This window comes from Eubalaena glacialis, chromosome 10 (assembly GCF_028564815.1).
Source record: "Eubalaena glacialis isolate mEubGla1 chromosome 10, mEubGla1.1.hap2.+ XY, whole genome shotgun sequence".
NCBI lineage: Eukaryota > Metazoa > Chordata > Mammalia > Artiodactyla > Balaenidae > Eubalaena > Eubalaena glacialis.
The window spans coordinates 65,574,555-65,594,161 of NC_083725.1; the positions used below are offsets into that span (position 1 = coordinate 65,574,555).

Genomic DNA, 19,607 nt, shown 5'->3' on the forward strand with positions numbered 1-19,607 from the left:
GGGTTCCCTTTTCTCCACACCCTCTCCAGCATTTATTGTTTGTAGATTTTTTAAAAAAATTAATTAATTTATGGCTGCATTGAGTCCCCGTTTCTGTGCGAGGGCTCTTTCTAGTTGCGGCAAGCAGGGACCACTCTTCATCGCGGTGCACGGGCCTCTCACTGTCGCGGCCTCTCTCATTGCGGAGCACAGGCTCCAGACATGCAGGCTCAGTAGTTGTGGCTCACGGGCCCAGCCGCTCCACGGCATGTGGAATCCTCCCAGACCAAGGCTCGAACCCGTGTCCCCTGCACTGGCAGGCAGACTCTCAACCACTGCGCCACCAGGGAAGCCCCTGTTTGTAGATTTTTTGATGATGGCCATTCTGACCAGTGTGAGGTGATACCTCATTGTAGTTTTGATTTGCATTTCTCTAATGATTAGTGATGTTGAGCATCCTTTCATGAGTTTGTTGGCAATCTGTATGTCTTCTTTGGAGAAATGTCTGTTTAGGTCTTCTGCCCATTTTTGGATTGGGGTGTTTCTTTTTTTGATATTAAGCTGCATGAGCTGCTTTTATATTTTGGAGATTAATCCTCTGTCAGTTGCTTCATTTGCAAATATTTTCTCCCATTCTGAGGGTTGTCTTTTCATCTTGTTTATGGTTTCCTTTGCTGTGCAAAAGCTTTTAAGTTACATTAGGTCCCATTTGTTTATTTTTGTTTTTATTTCCCTTTCTCTAGGAGGTGGGTCAAAAGAGGTCTTGCTGTGATTTATGTCATAGAGTGTTCTGCCTATGTTTTTCTCTAAGAGTTTTATAGTATCTGACCTTACATTTAGTTCTATAATCCATTTGGAGTTTATTTTTGTGTATGGTGTTAGGAAGTGTTCTAATTTCATTCTTTTACATGTAGCTGTCCAGTTTTCCCAGCACCACTTATTGAAGAGGCTGACTTTTCTCCATTGTATATTCTTGCCTCCTTTATCAAAGATAAGGTGACCGTATGTGCGTGGATTTGTCTCTGGGCTTTCTATCCTGTTCCATTGATCTATATTTCTATTTTTGTGCCAGTACCATACTGTCTTGATTACTGTAGCTTTGTAGTATAGTCTGAAGTCAGGGAGTCTGATTCCTCTAACTCCATTTTTCTTTCTCAAGATTGCTTTGGCTATTTGGGGTCTTTTGTGTTTCCATACAAATTGTGCAATTTTTTGTTCTAGTTCTGTGAAAAATGCCATTGGTAGTTTGATAGGGATTGCATTGAATCTGTAGTTTGTTTTGGGTAGTATAGTCATTTTCACAATGTTTATTCTTCCAATCCAAGAACATGATATATCTCTCCATCTGTTTGTATCATCTTTAATTTCTTTCATCAGTGTCTTATAGTTTTCTGCATACAGGTCTTTTGTCTCCTTAGGTAGGTTTATTCCTAGGTATTTTATTCTTCTTGTTGCAATGGTAAATGAGAGTGTTTCCTTAATTTCACTTTCAGATTTTTCATCATTAGTGTATAGTAATGCAAGAGATTTCTGTGCATTAGTTTTGTATCCTGCTACTTTACCAAATTCATTGATTAGCTCTAGTAGTTTTCTGGTAGCATCTTTAGGATTCCCTGTGTATAGTATCATGTCATCAGCACACAGTGACAGTTTTACTTCTTCTTTTCCAATTTGGATTCTTTTATTTCTTTTTCTTCTCTGATTGCTGTGGCTAAAACTTCCAAAACTATGTTGAATAACAGTGGTGAGAGTGGGTAACCTTGTCTTGTTCCTGATCTTAGTGGAAATGGTTTCAGTTTTTCACCATGGAGAACGATGTTGGCTGTGGGTTTGTCATATATGGCCTTTATTATGTTGAGGAAAGTTCATTCAATGCCTACTTTCTGGAGGGTTTTTATCATAAATGGGTGTTGAATTTTGTCAAAAGTTTTTTCTGCATCTATTGAGATGATCATATGGTTTTTATTCTTCAATTTGTTAATATGGTGTATCACATTGATTGATTTGTGTATATTGAAGAATCCTTGCATTCCTGGGATAAACCCCACTTGATCATGGTGTATGATCCTTTTGATGTGCTGTTGGATTCTGTTTGCTAGTATTTTGTTGAGGATTTTTGCATCTATGTTCATCAGTGATACTGGCCTGTAGTTTTCTTTCTTTGTGACATCTTTGTCTGGTTTTGGTATCAGGGCGATGGTGGCCTCATAGAATGAGTTTGGGAGTGTTCCTTCCCCTGCTATATTTTGGAAGAGTTTGAGAAGGATAGGTGTTAGCTCTTCTCTAAATGTTTGATAGAATTCGCCTGTGAAGCCATCTGTCCTGGGCTTTTGTTTGTTGGAAGATTTTTAATGACAGTTTCAATTTCAGTGCTTGTGATTGGTCTGTTTATATTTTCTATTTCTCCTGGTTCAGTCAGAAGGTTCTGCTTTTCTAAGAATTTTTCCATTTCTTCCAGGTCATCCATTTTATTGGCATACACTTGCTTGTAGTAATCTCTCATGATCCTTTGTATTTCTGCAGTATCAGTTGTTACTTCTCCTTTTTCATTTGAAATTCTGTTGATTTGAGTCTTTTCCCTTTTTTTCTTGTTGAGCCTGGCTAATGGTTCATCAATTTTGTTTATCTTCTGAAAGAACCAACTTTTAGTTTTATTGATCTTTGCTATTGTTTCCTTCATTTCTTTTTCATTTATTTCTGATCTGATCTTTATGATTTCTTTCCGTCTGCTAACTTTAGGTTTTATTTTGTTCTTCTTTCTCTAATTGCTTTAGGTGTAAGATTAGGTTGTTTATGTGAGATTTTTCTTGTTTCTTGAGGTAGGATTGTATTGCTATAAACTTCCCTCTTAGAACTGCTTTTGCTGCATCCCATAGGTTTTGGGTCATCGTGTTTTCATTGTCATTTGTTTCTAGGTATTTTTTGATTTCCTCTGTGATTTCTTCAGTGATCTCTTGGTTATTTAGTAGTGTATTCTTTAGCCTCCATGTGTTTGTATTTTTTGCAGTTTTTTTCCTATAATTGATAATAGTCTCATAGCATGTTGGTAGAAATGATACTTGATACGATTTCAATTTTCTTAAATTTACCAAGGCTTGATTTGTGACCCAAAATAAGATCTATCCTGGAGAATGTTCCATGAGCACTTAAGAAGAAAGTGTATTCTGTTGTTTTTGGATACAATGTCTTATAAATATGAATTAAGTCCATGTTGTTTAATGTGTCATTTAAAGCTTGTGTTTCCTTATTTATTTTCATTTTGGATGATCTGTCCATTGGTGAAAGTGGGGTGTTAAAGTACCCTACTATTATTGTGTTACTGTCGATTTCCCCTTTTATGGCTGTTAACATTTGCCTTAGGTATTGAGGTTCTCCTATGTTGGGTGCATAAATATTTACAATTGTTATATCTTCTTCTTGGATTGATCCCTTGATCATTATGTCGTGTCCTTCTTTGTCTCTTGTAAAAGTCTTTATTTTGTTTTTATTTATTTATAAATTTATTTATTATTTTTGGCTGTGCTAGGTGTTCGTTGCTGTGTGCCAGCTTTCTCTAGTTTCCGTGAGCTGGGGCTGCTCTTCATTGCGGTGTATGGGCTTCTCATTGCGGTTGCTTCTCTTGCTGCGGAGCACAGGCTCTAGGCACGAGGGCTCATTAATTGTGGCTCACGGGCTCTAGAGTGCAGGCTCAGTAGTTGTGGCATATGGGCTTAGTTGCTCTGTGGAATGTGGTATCTTCCCGGACCAGGGCTTGTACTCTTGTCCCCTGCTTTGGCCGGTGGATTCGTAACCACTGCACCAGCAGGGAAGTCCAATAGTCTTTATTTTACAGTCTATTTTGTCTAATATGAGAATTGCTACTTCAGCTTTCTTTTGATTTCCATTTGCATGGAATATCTTTTTCCATCCTCTCACTTTCAGTCTGTATGTGTCCCTAGGTCTGAAGTGGGTCTCTTATAGATAGCATATATATGGGCCTTGTTTTTGTATCCATTCAGCCAGTCTATGTCTTTTGGTTGGAGCATTTAATCCATTTACACTTAAGGTAATTATTGATACGTATGTTCCTATTACCATTTTCTTAATTGTTTTGGGTTTGTTATTGTAGGTCTTTTCCTTCTTTTGTGTTTCCTGCCTAGAGAAATTCCTTTAGCATTTGTTGTAAAGCTGGTTTGGTGGTGCTGAATTCTCTTAGCTTATGCTTGTCTGTAAAAGTTTTAATTTCTCTGTCGAATCTGAATGAGATCCTTGCTGGGTAGAGTAATCTTGGTTGTAGGTTTTTCTCTTTCATCACTTCGTATATGTCCTGCCACACCCTTCTGGCTTGCAGATTTTCTGTTGAAAATTCACCTGTTAACCTTATGGGGATTCTCTTGTGCGTTATTTGTTGCTTTTCCCTTGCTGCTTTTAATATTTTTTCTTTGTATTTAATGTTTGATAGTTTGATTAATATGTCTCTTGTCGTGTTTCTCCTTGGATTTATCCTGTATGGGTTCTTTCCGCTTCCTGGACTTGATTAACTATTTCCTTCCCCATATTAGGGAAGTTTTCAACTATAATCTCTTCAAATATTTTCTCAGTCCTTTCATTTTCTCTTCTTCTTCTGGAACCCCTATTATTTGAATTTTGGTGCATTTAATGTTGTCCCAGAGGTCTCTGAGACTGTCCTCAATTCTTTTCATTCTTTTTTCTTTATTCTGCTCTGCTGTAGTTATTTCCACTATTTTATCTTCCAGGTCACTTATCCATTCTTCTGCGTCAGTTATTCTGCTATTGATTCCTTCTAGAGAATTTTTAATTTCATTTATTGTGTTGTTCATCATTGTTTGTTTGCTCTTTAGTTCTTTTAGGTCCCTGTTAAACATTTCTTGTATTTTCTCCATTCTATTTGCAAGATTTTGGATCATCTTTACTATCATTAGTGTCATTATTATCATTATAATTATTCAATTATCTGAATTCTTTTTCAGGTAGACTGCCTATTTCCTCTTCATTTGTTTGGTCTGGTGGGTTTTCACCTTGCTCCTTCATCTGCTGTGTATTTCTCTGTCTTCTCATTTTGCTTAACTTACTGTGTTTGGGGTCTCCTTTTCACAGGCTGCAGGTTCATAGTTCCTTTTGTTTTTGGTGTCTGCCCCCAGTGGGTAAGGTTGGTTCAGTGGGTTCTGTAGGCTTCCTGGTGGAGGGGACTGGTGCCTGTGTTCTGGTGGATGAGGTTGGATCTTGTCTTTCTGGTGGGCAGGACCATGTCCGGTGGTGTGTTTTTGGATGTCTGTGAATTTATTATGATTTTAGGCAGCATGTCTGCTAATGCATGGGGTTGTGTTCCTGTCTTGCTAGTTGTTTGGCATGGAGTGTCCAGCATTGGAGCTAGCTGGTCATTGAGTAGAGCTGGGTCTTAGTGTTGAGACAGAATTCTCTGCGAGATCTGTCGCCGATTGATATTACGAGGGGCCGGGAGGTCTCTGGTGGACCAATGTCCTGATCTCGGCTCTCCCACCTCAGAGGCTCAGGCCTGACACCAGGCCGGAGCATCAAGACCCTGTCAGTCACACGGAATTATCAAGATAGTGGTCATTGGCAAGTGAAACCTCAAGGGAAGAGGCCCGTGCTATGCCTGGTCCTGCTGAGCAATTTTCAGACTTCAGCTCATTCTGGCAACAGGGCAACTGGGTTGACGGTACAAGGCAGGACAGGGTCCATGAGGCGGGTGGCACTCATCTGGTGCACGACCTGAGGGACCCAGTTGAAGCCCTCAGGGAAGGCGACAGCGGCCAGGACTCCGGCCTCCTGTGGCTGCGGCCTCTTTGGGGTCTCCCTCCTGGTGTCAGGTCACTCTCATTCCTGCTTTGGCAGTGGTGCCTTACCCTGAGCTACTTCACTGGGCGAGTGTTCCCTGAGGCAACGTGTAAAAAGTGCAGGCCTCGCTTGACCCTCAGTCTTTAAAAAAAAAATAAAACTTTACCCCCAGCTTTATTGAGATATAATTGGCACATAACATTGTATAATTTTAAGGTTTAAAATATGTTGATTTGATACATTTATAAATTGCAAAATGATTACCACCATAGTATTAGTTACCACCTTCATCCGGTAACATAGTTACCATTTTCTTTTTGTGGTGAGAACATTTGAGGTACACTCTGTATCAAGTATATGATAGAGTATTATTAGCTATAATCACCATGCTGTGCATTAGATCCCCAAACTTGTTAATCTTATCACTGGAAGTTTAGACCCTTTGAGCAGTATCTCCCCTAACTTCCATCCCCCAAGTTCTGGTAACCACCACTCTACTCTCCATGACCCTCACTCTGAATTGCCATATTATGGTGCTCAACACAGTTACTCTCTTCTTATGCAACATCACTTCTTACAACCAGTACCCACCCGTCTTTTTTTCTTTCCTGAAGCTACAGCTTTCTCTTTAAAAAATGCTCCTTTGGAGAGTTAACTCTCTGCCAATTATATCTAGCATATAGTGCATCTTCCAGCTGAAAAGAGTACGACCTTTAAGTTCTGAATTTGGGATAAGAAAACAAGTCCACAAGAGTGACCAGTTATTAAAAATAGAATGAATTCTACTCAGATTTTCTAGAAAAGATATATCTTGGCTGCATGACCGATTGTATTGTCAACCTGCCAATATAACATTTGTGTATCTGGTGAAATCTTGGAGAAGCAATAGGGAAGGGAAGTCTATGATTTTACTTGATAGGCGGCCACACAGAGAAAAATAATAATAAACATCATTTACTTTTTTGGGGCCTACGATTATCTCATTTAATTTTTTAAAAAAATTTATTCTTTTTTAACCCTTTGACCAACATCTCCTCATTCTTCCCAACCTAGCCCCTGGCAACCACCATTCTACTCTCTGTTTCTATGAGTTTGGCTTTTTTTTTTAAGATTCCACATATAAGTGAGATATTGCAGTATTTGTCTTTCTGTCTGACTTATTTCATTTAGTGTAATACCTTCAAGTCCCTCCATGTTGCATATGGAAGGATTTCCATCTGTTTATGGTTGAATTAAAAAAAAAATGTGTGTGTGTGTGTGTCACATTTTCTTTATCCATTCATCCATTGACAGACACTTAGGTTGTTTCCATGTCTTGGCTATTGTAAACAATGCTGCGATGAACATTAGCGTGCAGATCTCTCTTCAAGATAGCGATTTCATTTCCTTCAGACGTATCACCAGAAGTAGAAGTGCTGAATCATGTAATAGTTTTATTTTTAGTTTCTTGAAGAGCCTTCATACTGTTTTCCAAAGTGGCTGTACAATTTACATTTCCACCATCAGTGCACAAAGGTTCCCTTTTCTCTACATCCTCTCTATCACTTGTTATTTCCTGTCTTTTTGATAATAGCCGTTCTAACACATGTGAGGTGATATCTCATTGTGGCTTTGATTTGCATTTCCCTGATGATTAGAGTGTTGAGCATCATTTCATATACCTGTTGGCCATCTGTGTGTCTTCTTTGGAAATATGTTCAGATCTCTGCCCATTTTAAAATCAAATTATTAGTCTTTTTGCTGTTGAGCTGTATGAGTTCCTTATATATTTTGGATTTTAACTCCTTATCTGATATATGGTTTGCAAATATTTTCTCCCATTCCACTGTTTGCCTTTTCATTTTGTTGACCATTTTTTTTGCTGAAGAAGCTTTTTAGTCTGATGTCCCACTTTGTTTTTGCTTTTGTCGGTTGTGTGTTTTGGTGTCATATCCAAAAAATTGTTGCCAAGACCAATGCCAACTAGCTTTGTCCACATGTGTTTTTCTTTTTCTAGGAGTTTTATGGTTTAAGGTCTTACATTTAAGTTTTTAATCCATTTCTAGTTAATTTTTGTGAATGGTGTAAACATAGGGGTCCAATTTCATTCTTTTACATGGGAATATCCAGTTTTCCTAGCACCGTTTATTTGAAAAGACTGTCCTTTCCCTGTTGAGTATTCTTGGCTCCCTCGTCAAATATTAGTTGACCAAACGTGCATGGGTTTATTTCTGTGCTCTTGATTCTGTTCCATTGGTCTATGTGCCTGTTTTTATGCATTTAATCTTTAAGATATCTTTCTGTGGTAGTTGGCATTTGCTTCATTTAAACTCAAGGAAACTGAGACAGAGAGAAATGTTTTGCCCTAGGTCACATGGCTAAAATGTATTCAAGTCATTTTGATTCCAAAGCCTGTGTCTTCAACTATATCACCTTACTGCCTGGTATGGCATGTGGAAATTGTTCCTAAACCTCAGTAAACTTCCCTGTTTCTCTTGTTCCCACATATAAGAATATAGGCATAGGTATAATTGGATTTACATTTATTATTTCCATATGGGGGAACATGTACTTTCATATAATTTTGTATTATAAACAACACCTTGTAAATTAATAATAACCCAGTAATTTAATTGCATTTATATTGATAGTGTGTTGCAAGTTGTTTAAACAGCACCACTTCAGAGGCAGCCGCACACATCACCACAGAACTGTGAGTGCAGAAATGAAATTTAGAGAGATAATATTTACATCAGCTTCAGCAATGAGGGTATGGATGAGTCATGATTGAACCATGATGTATACATATCTTAAAGTCTACTTATTAGAAAATTATAGGACAAAAATGCTGCTGGTGCAAATATGTGTCACTGCGTGTTCTCTAACACTTAACAACCTTAACAAACAAAAAAGGGGAAGCTAAACTAACAGTAATTTTAAATTAAAGAGGAAGAATATCAGCAATTGAAAATCACAACAAACTGAAGACAATACTCCAACGAGGATTTAGTACTCTGATAACAGAGAGTCCATTCCCCAAATTAAGAGCATTCCAGCTATCTGGGTGAGGTAATGAGCGGCAGGAGGCAAATCGGGGCTGTGAAGATTGGCCTGGCAGACAGACTTCTTAGTGGAATACTGAATTTAGACTCTTTAATAAATTCTAGTAGCCACCCAATTTTAGTTTATGAATATCACATTTTATTAATGGATAATTCACTTAGTAGGTGACTAATGAAAATGAAAGTTTATAAAATTTTGAATTTTGGAGTCAGTTTGATGCCCATCAGTAAGACTCACATCCATCAGTAGATGCCAGCTCATTTTTAAAGAATCCTTTACATAGGGGGAAAAAGCAGAGAGGATTAGGGTCAGAAAAGGCTGGTCTTAAAAGGCTGGTCTTTCCAGGTCTGAGACCTTGAGCAAGAATCTCAGCTGGACTGAGCTTGAGAGTCTGCGAATCACTCAGTGGTGTGCTGGAACTGGCTCATATCGGTGTTGGAGAGGTGATTGTTAAATTTCCAAGAATTCTGCAGGCCAGTTGTTAAGCCATTGGTAGCTTGATATCAGCAACAATGGGAGTATTACACTACAAAAATCAGCAAACACTACAAATCAGGGATTTTTTTTAGATGGTTTAAAAAATTTTTTTTGTGGTATAATTGTTATATAACACTATATAAGTTTGAGGTGCACATTATAATTTAATATTTATATACACTACAAACTGATCTCCACAATAAGTCTAGTTACCACCTGTCACCATATTGCTTATCCCTTTCACCCATTTTTCCCATCCCTCAACTCCCAACACCTCTGTTAACCATCAATCTGTTCTCTGTACCAATGAGTTTTGTTTTGTTTTATTTGTTCATGCATTTTGGTCTTTAGATTCCACATATAAGTGGAATCATACAGTATTTGTCTTTCTCTGTCTGACTTATTTCACTTAGCATAATACCCTCAAGATCCATCCATTTGTCAAAAATGGCAAGATTTCATTCTTTTTTATTCTTTTTTATGGCTAAGTAGTATTCCATATATATGGAATATATATAAAAATATATATTTTATATATATTCCATATATATAAAACAATTTCTTTATCATTTCATTCATCATTGGACATAGTTGTTTCCATATCTTGGCTATTGTAAATAAAGCTGCAGTGAACATGGGGGCACATATATCTTTTCATATTAGTGATTTCGTTTTCTTGGGAAAACTGGAATTGCTGGATCATATGGTAGTTCTATTTTTTTTTTTTTTTGGATGCTCTGGGTCTTTGTTGCTGTGCGCGGGCTTTCTCTAGTTGTGGTGAGCGGGGGCTACTCTTTGGTGCAGTCCGCGGGCTTCTCATTGTGGTGGCTTCTCTTGTTGCAGAGCATGGGCTCTAGGTGCGGAGGCTTCAGTAGTTGCAGCAGGTGGGCTTCAGTAGTTGTGGCATGTGGGCTCAGTAGTTGCAGCGCGCATGCTGTAGGGCACACAGACTTCAGTAGCTGTGGCACACGGGCTTAGTTGCCCTGTGGCATGTGGGATCTTCCTGGACCAGGGATCGAACCCATGTCCCCTGCATTGGCAGGCAGATTCTTAACCACTGCACCACCAGGGAAGTCCTGGTAGTTCTATTTTTAATTTTTTGAGGAACCTCCATAGTGGCTGCACCAGTTTACATTCCCGCCAACCGTGCACAAGTGTTCTCTTTTCTCCATCTCCTTTCTACCACTTGTTATTTCTTGTCTTTTTGATGATAGCCATTATAACAGTTGTGGTTTTGATTTGCATTTCCCTGATAATTAGTGATGTTGTACATCTTTTCATGTGCCTGTTGGCCATCTGTCTGTTTTCTTTGGAAGAATGCCTATTTATTATAGATTCTCCAAGTCAAGGACTCCCCCCAATCCCCCAGAAAACTGGCTTACCAGCATACCATTGTTTCATTCTTCCCTTCCCTCTAAAATATCACCGAATTCTGCAAAAAAGGAATAATGATTCCTCTATGAGGATTAAATTGTTTTGATATTGAACCAAAGCTAGGTAATCAATAAATATTCATTTTGTAGGGTGGCTACTAGGCATGATCCCATTTAATTCCTTTAGAGGTAGATGTTATTATCCTCAAGGAGAATTACATTTTTGAAAATACCTGAGAACAAACTACTGATGCTCAAAACATTACAGATGAATTTCACAGCTATTATATTGAGTGGAAGAAGCCGGACACAAAATAATACATACTGTATTATTTCATCTATATGAAATTTAAGAACTGATAGAAGTTCAAGAACTGATGGAAGATTATAGAAGCCAGAAGAATGCTTATCTCCAGTGGGGAGGAGAGTGGTGACTGAGAAGGGGTGTGAAGGAAACATTTGAGTGCTGGAGCGTTTCTCTATTGTGATCCAGACGGGGGTTACACAGATGCATAAAGATGCAAAGATTCATCACAATATACACTTAAGATGATTGCACTTTATCATAAAAGTAATTTTTACTTCAATAAAAAATTTAGTAAAAGGTATGTTATACTAAAATTAAAAGAAAAAGAAGAATCTGAGAAAGTATGTTTTATAAACTGGGAAGCACTTCAAAGTCTCTTTTACCTTAAAAATCTGAGATGCCTTTGACAGCCTCCCTTCTCCTAGTTTCTCCCTCTCTGTGGCCACTCCTCAGTCTCTCTAAGGTTCGGTTGGCTTTTCTCTGCCTGTCTTGTAAGCATTGTGTCCCCAGAGTTCTGTCCTTATAACTCTCCTCACTTTACGTACTATTGACAATCTCTGTAGCTCCAACTCCCAGCACAATTTCCTAACCTCCAGGTCACACTCTTTTCTCCTCTGTACCCATACTCATTCATTGAACAACTACATACTGGGTTGTCTTTACTGGGTGTCTTATGTCAAGTACTGTTCTTGGCACTAGGCCATGTCAGTCAATGAAACAGACAGAGATCTTTGCCTTCATGGAGCTTATGAGCCCAGATCGCTCTCCCTGGGCCTACCAAGACTCAGGATGTTCCAAATGACCTCATTATCTTCATCTCTTGATTCTCCCTAACCTCAAACTTGTTTTTCCCATGCATCCTCCATCTCTGTGATTACACTGTCATCCTCTCAGAAACTCGGAATCATTCCTGACCCCGCTTCAACAAATCACCATCGGCTGACTATTCCATGTCCTGAATATCTCTCAGAACCCTCCACTTGTCTGTATTTGCACTGCCCTGCCTCATTCTCATTCTTTCCCATTTGGCTTACTAACTGGTCTCTCTGCCTCCAGTCTTCTTCCTGCCTATCACTCTCCATACAGCCGCTAGAATGATTATAAAATGCAAATCAGGACAAGTTGCTTTCGGCCTAAACCTGTCCAGTGAAAGTCTAAATTCCTTACCTTGTTCTCATATTCTCGGCTGTCAGGATATAAGCATAGCTGCTGAAACCTGGGTTCACATCCCTGCTTACCAGCATAACCTTGGGCAAAATTGTTTTATCCTTTCCATGCCTTACTTCCCCATCTATAAAATGGGAATGATAATAGTACTGACCTCGAGTTGTTATGGGGATTAAATTTATTATTGCACACAAGGCACTAAGAACAGCGCCTGGTCCTCAGTATATACTCAAGAAGGCTGGTTTTCTTTTAGACCGTGCTGTAATGTTTAAATAAGTTAAAACATCTAAGAGGCTTTGCACAGCACCCAGCCTGTCTTAAATACTCTGTAATGTCAATGTTGTTGCCTCTCTAGCCTTACTTCTTGCCCCTCTTCCACACAAACCTGACTCAGCCCTATGGGGCTGGCTATGGTTCTCTTTCTTACACGTCCCTTGGTTCCTCCCTTTCCTGTCTTTTTCCTGGATGTCTCCCACCGATCCTTCAAGTCTCTGCTCAGGCACCAGCCCCTGGCTGCCTCAGCCCAAGTTGGATTCGTGGCTCCTCCTCTGTCTCTCCCTTTTAGAACCTGTGCTTGCCTCTATTACAGAACGTAGTAATTGTTTATTTAAAACATACTAAGAAGCATCCATCAACAGATGAATGGATAAGCAAAATGTGGTATATACATACAATGGGATATTATTCCGCCTTAAGAAGGAATGAAGTACATCATGGATGAACCTCGAAAACATTGTGCTAGGTAAAATAAGCCAGGATTTAGAGCCAAGATTAGAACAGTTAGGCTAAATTGCTCTAAATCTTGGCTTCACCAGGCTGTGTGACCTGGTGTAAGGTATACAGCTTCTCTATGTTTTAGTTTCTTCATCTGTAAAATTAGGTAAATTTCCTTTATAAAGTTGTTTGAAGTAATGTGTGTAGAATACTTGACATATAACCTGGGTAATGGTAAGCACCCAATAAGTGTTTTCCCGTATTATTGTTCAGTTGTGATCTCTTTGGGCACAGGCTCTATGATCTCTGTCACAGTTCATTGATATGGTTTCAGATTCCACATTGCAACCAACCTTGAAGAACATATTGCAACAGATTAAATGTAGAAGCAGATATAATAATCCAGTTGTGTTCCATTGGTCTAGATAGTAAAAAGATTTTTAAAAAAATGCTACTCTTCTTGCTAGATTTTTTTTGTTTGAGTAAATATAGTTATTTTCTGTAAAACTTTTTCTTTATGTTAATGTACAAAGGAATTACTAATGTTATTTTAAAATAAATTAGTAAGTATTTAAAACTTTCTCAGTTTTAATTTCTAATATGGTAAATGTTGATAGATAGAACCTATATAAACAATGTTCTTTGGATCCTCAGTAATTCTTAAGAGTGTAAAGGAGTCCTGAGACCAAAAAGATTGAGAACCACTGTCCTGCCTTGCAGTTGGATCCCTGCCACACCACCCAGGACAACTGGCCTCCAGTCTGTGCTTTAACACTTCACAGGATGGGGAGGTCATCACCTCCTGGAGCAGCTGGTTTTATCTTTGGGCTACTCTGCCTCTTAGAAAGTTCTTGCAATAAGTCAAAAATCTTTGTTTTGGAGGCTCCCACTGACAGTTCTTAGACCCACCCCTTATTTTCACACATTGCAATTTGGAACCCTCTTCCAGGTCTGGAAGACAGTCATCAATTCCCCTTTGTGGTGGCCCCAGAGGGAATCACCCTGTCCTTCGTATGACTAAAGTGCATATGTATTTTTCGGAGTCAGCCAGTGATTTGTAGGAAGCATTGCCAAGCTAGATAGCTCACAACTGCTTTTCCAGGAACCAGAAGATTATCTCCAGTCCCACACTGAATTTGAGAAACTCATTTTGTTGTTGTTTTTACCAATAAATTAAAATTTTCCATTATAAATCACATATGCTTCTTAAGGAAAATAAAGTAGGGAAAAAGAGACTTAAAAATGAAAATGGGGTCATGATTAGTGCTGACTTTCTTGTCTTGGCATCTAGCTCCCTTTCAGGCTTGCCCTGAATGCCATTTTTTTCAAGCAATTCCTAAAGCAGTTATGTGTACTATGCCTCCAGAGGTCTGCCGGGTTGACAGGCTGCCTGCTGCCTGGTCAGTCCCCAGCCCTTTAAGGACAGCTGAGGAGGGGCACTCAGAGGAAACAGGAAGCTCTCAAGGAACGTGATTCTTGTGCTATCTGAAGGCATTTTAGGCCAGATCTCTCCAGGCAAGGTGGGGTCAGAGGGGATACACGCTTTACTACAACAGAGATTGGTAAATTTTGTCTGAATTTTTTGGAGGTAAAAAATGAAGTTCTTATGGAAATTCTACTTCTGGGAATCTATTCTAAGGAAATGATGAGAGATTTAGATGGTGTTATGTGTCTATCATTATTCATAAAGCTTGGAAACAAGCTAAATATTCTACAATAAATGTTCAGTTTAAAAACTATATATAAGGGAATAGGGGGTATATGGGAAATCTCTGTACTTTTCCCTCAATTTTGCTGTGAACCTAAAACTGCTCTAAAAAAAATGAAAATCTTAAAAAAGAAAACTGTCTATGTGCTTGTATATTCTGTGCTGGTTAATAATAAATCACATTTACAAAATCTTTAATGATGTGGGAAAATTCTCAACATAGAGTGTTAGTTGCTTAGTATATGACTAGCATACAGTTTTTATATAAATATTTGTTGACTGAAAATTGAAAAAAGCAGATAAGAAACTATACATACAGTACAGTCTTGATTGTATAAATATTTTTGTTACAGAGTGAAAAAAATGGATGACACCAATGTATCTCACATGGAGGAAACTGTCTTTGTGAAAACTCTTTGAAATGCCCTGCAGACACAGATGTCAGCAGATGCCCAGCTCAGACAAGGGGAAGCTGTTTTGCATGAAACAAAGAGAGGAATATGGTTTATTGCTTGTGAAAAGGAGGGGGAAGAAAGAAGGTATTGGTCAACACTCTTGCAATTGCAAATGACAGAAATTTAACTCAATGTGGCTTAAGGGAAAACCCAGATATCTAGTTAGACATGGTTGGATTCAGGAAGTCAAACTTTGTCATCCATAATTGCGTTTTCTCTCCATCTCTTGATTTTGTTTTCCTTTGTCTTGATTCACTCTCAAGCAGGCTCTTCACTTGTGCTGGCAAAGATGGGCACTAGCAATGCTAGGCTGACCTTTCTACCAGCTCAGTGACCCCAGGGGTAAGAGTCCTTCACTCACCAAGAGTTCCCTCAAGCCTATCCCTGAATAGCAGTCTGGCCGGGGAGATGGAATGTACTGATTATCTGGGTTTCGTCACTTCTTTGGATCACTGGAGTAGGATGGGGTCAGCCCTGCTCAAGTCATTTAGAAATTCCAAAAATAATTTGCAGAGTTCCTGGCATGGAGCTTCTAGAACCCTTGGAATTTCCTGAGTGACTAAAGTGTCTTTATTATTCATGAGTCCCTTGGATCACTCCTGAGTTTATGCTAATGAGGGGACTCATGGTGGGACCTTGCATAGCTTCAAGATGGAGACTGGTCACCAGAAAGACCAACCACTGATTAGAAGGTTGGGACTTTGAGCCAGCCCAACCTCCAGGGAGGGAAGAAGGATTGGAGATTGAGTTCAAGTGCATGGTCCATGATTTAATCAATGAAACTCCAATAAAACTTTGGACAGCAAAGCTCAGTGGAGGTTCCTTGTTGGTGAACTCATGTTGGGAAGATGAGGTGCCCTCATCCCATGGGGAGAGGGCACAGAAGCTCTGTGTTCAGGACCCTTCCAGACCTTGCCCTATGTGTCTCTTCATTTGGCTGGTCTGATTTGTATCCTTTAAAACTCTAATTGTAAGTATAGTGCTATCCTCAGTTTTGTGTCATTCTGCTGAATTATAGAACCTGAGGGGGGTTGGAGGAACCCTCTGGATTTGTAGCCAGTTGGTTGGAAGTATGGGTGGCCTGGGCCCCTACTAGCTCCTGGTGTCTGGAGTGGGTGCAGTCTTGCTGGGGACTGTGCCCTTACAGCTGTGGAGTCTGACAATAACTCTGGTTGCTTAGTGTCAGAATTGAAATTGCAGCACAACAGATGATGTCAGAATAGTTGGGGTTGAAACAGAATAGGATTGAGTCTGGATCCATGCACTGCAGAACAGTGGAAGAGGTGTGGAGCCAGGAGCCTAGAGGCCAGGTGGTTATGATAACAGAAGATCACTGGGAAGAAACTGAAATCTTGAAGAGGGCTTTGGATTTTCACAAGATAGGGAGTTGGAGAGAAGAGGCGTTTAAGCCAATTTTATCTCAACCTTTCAGAAGAGGAGGGTCCCCAGCTGAACTGAGTTACATACGCTCATCTTTGCTATAAGAATCTGTGTTCACAGGTTTTCACTTTTATGAAGTGATTGCAACTAGTTTTTCCAAGTGAACAAACTTCTTTCACTCACTTATGGTCAGACTCACTTATCTTACACATGTGCATTCAAAGGCCTTCCAGTCACTCTCAGAGCCAGGTGCAGAAGCAGAGTATGGAAGTGCTGGCTGATGCAGGATAGTGGATTTGCAAGGCGAGTGCAAGAAAAAGTCAAGAGGGCAAGATACATCAACCAGGATGTGTCTGTTCTGTCTGTAAAAGCCCCAAATGCCAGAAAGTTCAGTGGTGTGTGTGTGTGTGTGTGTGTGTGTGTGTGTGTGTGTGGTGGCAGCACATATCAACTCAATGTTTTAGGGAGCAGTATGAACTCAGGACCATATCAGCTCACATAAATTAACATTCCCACTTCTGGCTGGTTTGATGAATACTTCTGGTTCATAAGTCAATGTGTGAGTTTTCCCATAGAGCAGGCCCTCCACAAAAACATGTAAAATACCTTATTGTATTTTCCTCACAAATAATCACTGAGAATGGTTGAGTCTTATTCCCTTTGTCTTTTGTTTTTAAACCAGGGTTAATAATAAAATAAACTTGAGTTTAGTTTTAATAAGCCATTGTCAGGATCATAAACATATCCATCACCCCCAAAGTTTTTGGTGCCCTGTGTGATCTCCCTCCCACTCTTTCTCCCAAACCCAGACAACAACTGATCTCCTTTCTGTCACTATAGATTTGTTCACATTTTCTAGAATATTTTATCAATGGAATCATATGCTATATATTCTTTTTTTAATGTGTCTTCTTTCACTCAGCATAATTTGTTGAGATTCATTCTTTTTCATTGCTGAGTAGTATTCCATTGTATGGATATTCCTCAATTTGTTTATCCATTCACTTGTTGATGAACATTGGTACAATTTGATAAGTTTTGATGTACATATACACACGTGGAGCCATTGCTCCAACCAAGATACCCATCACCACCAAAAGTTTATCTCCAGTGTTTGGCTATTACAAATAAAACTACTATGAATATTCATGTAAGAGAACTTCTATGGATATAGCTTTCATATGTTTTCTCTTTAGTAAGTATCTAAGATTAGAATTATTAGATCATTTGGTAGGTATACATTTAACTTTTTAAGACACTTCCAAACTGTTTTAAGAAACTGTTTTCTAATCTAGTATACATCGCCACTCTTCTAAATTCTCGCCAACACATGGTTTGGTAAGTCTTTTTAATATTTTACATTCTAAAAAGTATATAGTGGTATTTTATCATGGTTTTAACTTGCATTTCCATAGTGGCTAATGATATTGAGCAACTTTTCATATGTTGTTAAGATTTTTATGCATTTTCTTCTTGTCTTTTTCCTGTTCTTTATATGTATATATTAACCCTTTACTATATGGGAAAAAAATGCTTCCCCAAATTTTTGCTCATTACTGAAATTTCATATTGATGGCTAATAATTTCTATTATAATTAATGTAATAACTATGGTGTTTTTCTAATGGAAAAGTAGGTCTAAGCTTGATATTATAATAATATTGATAGTGAACTCCAACCTTTAGGTAACTCTAAATTGTGTCATTTTATGAATAAAAGGTGAAAAGTTCTGAAGCAACTGAGAATTTAGCAGCAGTTGCAGTATTGATGTTAACCATTTTCTTATTTTTTGGCAGCTCTGAAAATCAGTGTGATCTGACTCTGCAATGAGTTTGGGAACTGCTTTGCCCAAAATCAGAGTGATTTTTGTAAAAGCTAAAACATTTATTTCAGCTCAACATGGTGGCCTCTGAGAATACATTTAGCAGAGAACATCAACTAATGCAATCTTACTATATTTTCAGAGACTCTGAATGTTCATCTTTAAATGGAATATTCTCTTTGTATTAGGGGACTTCCATAAGTTGCATTTATAGCCACCCTGGGCATAAATTCAGTGTGTAAAATCTGGCTCAATCTTCCCATTCCAGATGAGGAAACTGGGGCCCTGGGAAGTAGAGATTTGCCCAAGGGAACCTGGTGAGATAGTGGCAGTGAGCACAGTTTAGGTAAGGTGGGCAATGCTCTCTATCCTGTCTCTTCTCTGAGTGAGATCAACAGTGAGTAAATTATAAGACCATAGAAAGTGAGTGCTGAAAGGAGAATTAGAGACCACCCAGTCTACTCCTCTTATTGTAAAGTGAGAAAACTGAGGCCTGTGGCAGGGGAGCAGCATGTCCAAGGCCATGCATAGCAAGTTTATCACATAACTGAGACTGAAATTTGGGTCTCCTGATGCTTAGTTTTCAGGATGGCTGAGCAGGTCTGCTGCCTCACCAGTGAATGAGGGGCCAGAGTCCGGGACTTCGCACAAAACTTTGATGGGATTTGGAAGACTTCCTTGTGGAGGTGACAAGCACTCGAGTTGTCTTTGTAGCCCCAGTAATAAGGTGATGGCATCATCCATATTCCCTCTACCAATGACTCTTCCGTGGCAACGTAGCTGACACTGAGGCTAAAGGGCCAAAAAGCTAAGGATGCTCTCCATAGCAGATGAAAAGCCATGTGTCTCTTTCTGTCATCATTCATTTGGCCGCCCATTTCTCCATCCCTTCATCCATCCACACACCATTCAACAAAACCTACTCTGGCCATTATCCTTGCCATTGAGGAGCTCCCTGACTCTTGGGACAGGCAGACATGTAAACAATGAATTAAGATACAAAATGTAATAAAGAAATAACTAAAGGGACTTCCCTGGTGGCGCAGTGGTTAAGAATCTGCCTACCAATGCAGGGGACGTGGGTTCGAGCCCTGGTCCGGGAAGATCCCACATGCCGCGGAGCAACCAAACCCGTGCGCCACAACTACTGAGCCTGCGCTCTAGAGCCTGCAAGCCACAACTACTGAAGCTCATGAGACTAGAGCCCGTGCTCTGCAACAAGGGAAGCCACCACAATGAGAAGCCCACGCATGGCAACCAAAGTAGCTCCCGCTCACCGCAACTAGAGAAGGCCTGTGTGCAATGAAGACCCAACACAGCCAAAAATAAATAAATTAATTAAAAAGCAAAAAAAAAGAAAGAACTAAAGATTCACTGGAAAACCT

General features: G+C 39.2%; 1 long non-coding RNA gene across 1 annotated transcript in view; it reads left to right on the plus strand.

Moving 5' to 3' along the window:
* Positions 1–18,998, plus strand: part of LOC133100145 (uncharacterized) — an 83,342-nt gene extending 64,344 nt beyond the window's left edge. The window contains exons 5-6 of the long non-coding RNA XR_009702396.1: positions 14,920–15,105; positions 18,803–18,998. This is a non-coding gene — a long non-coding RNA (uncharacterized LOC133100145). The remainder of the gene's footprint in view (positions 1–14,919; positions 15,106–18,802) is intronic.
* Positions 18,999–19,607: the final 609 nt, after the last annotated feature.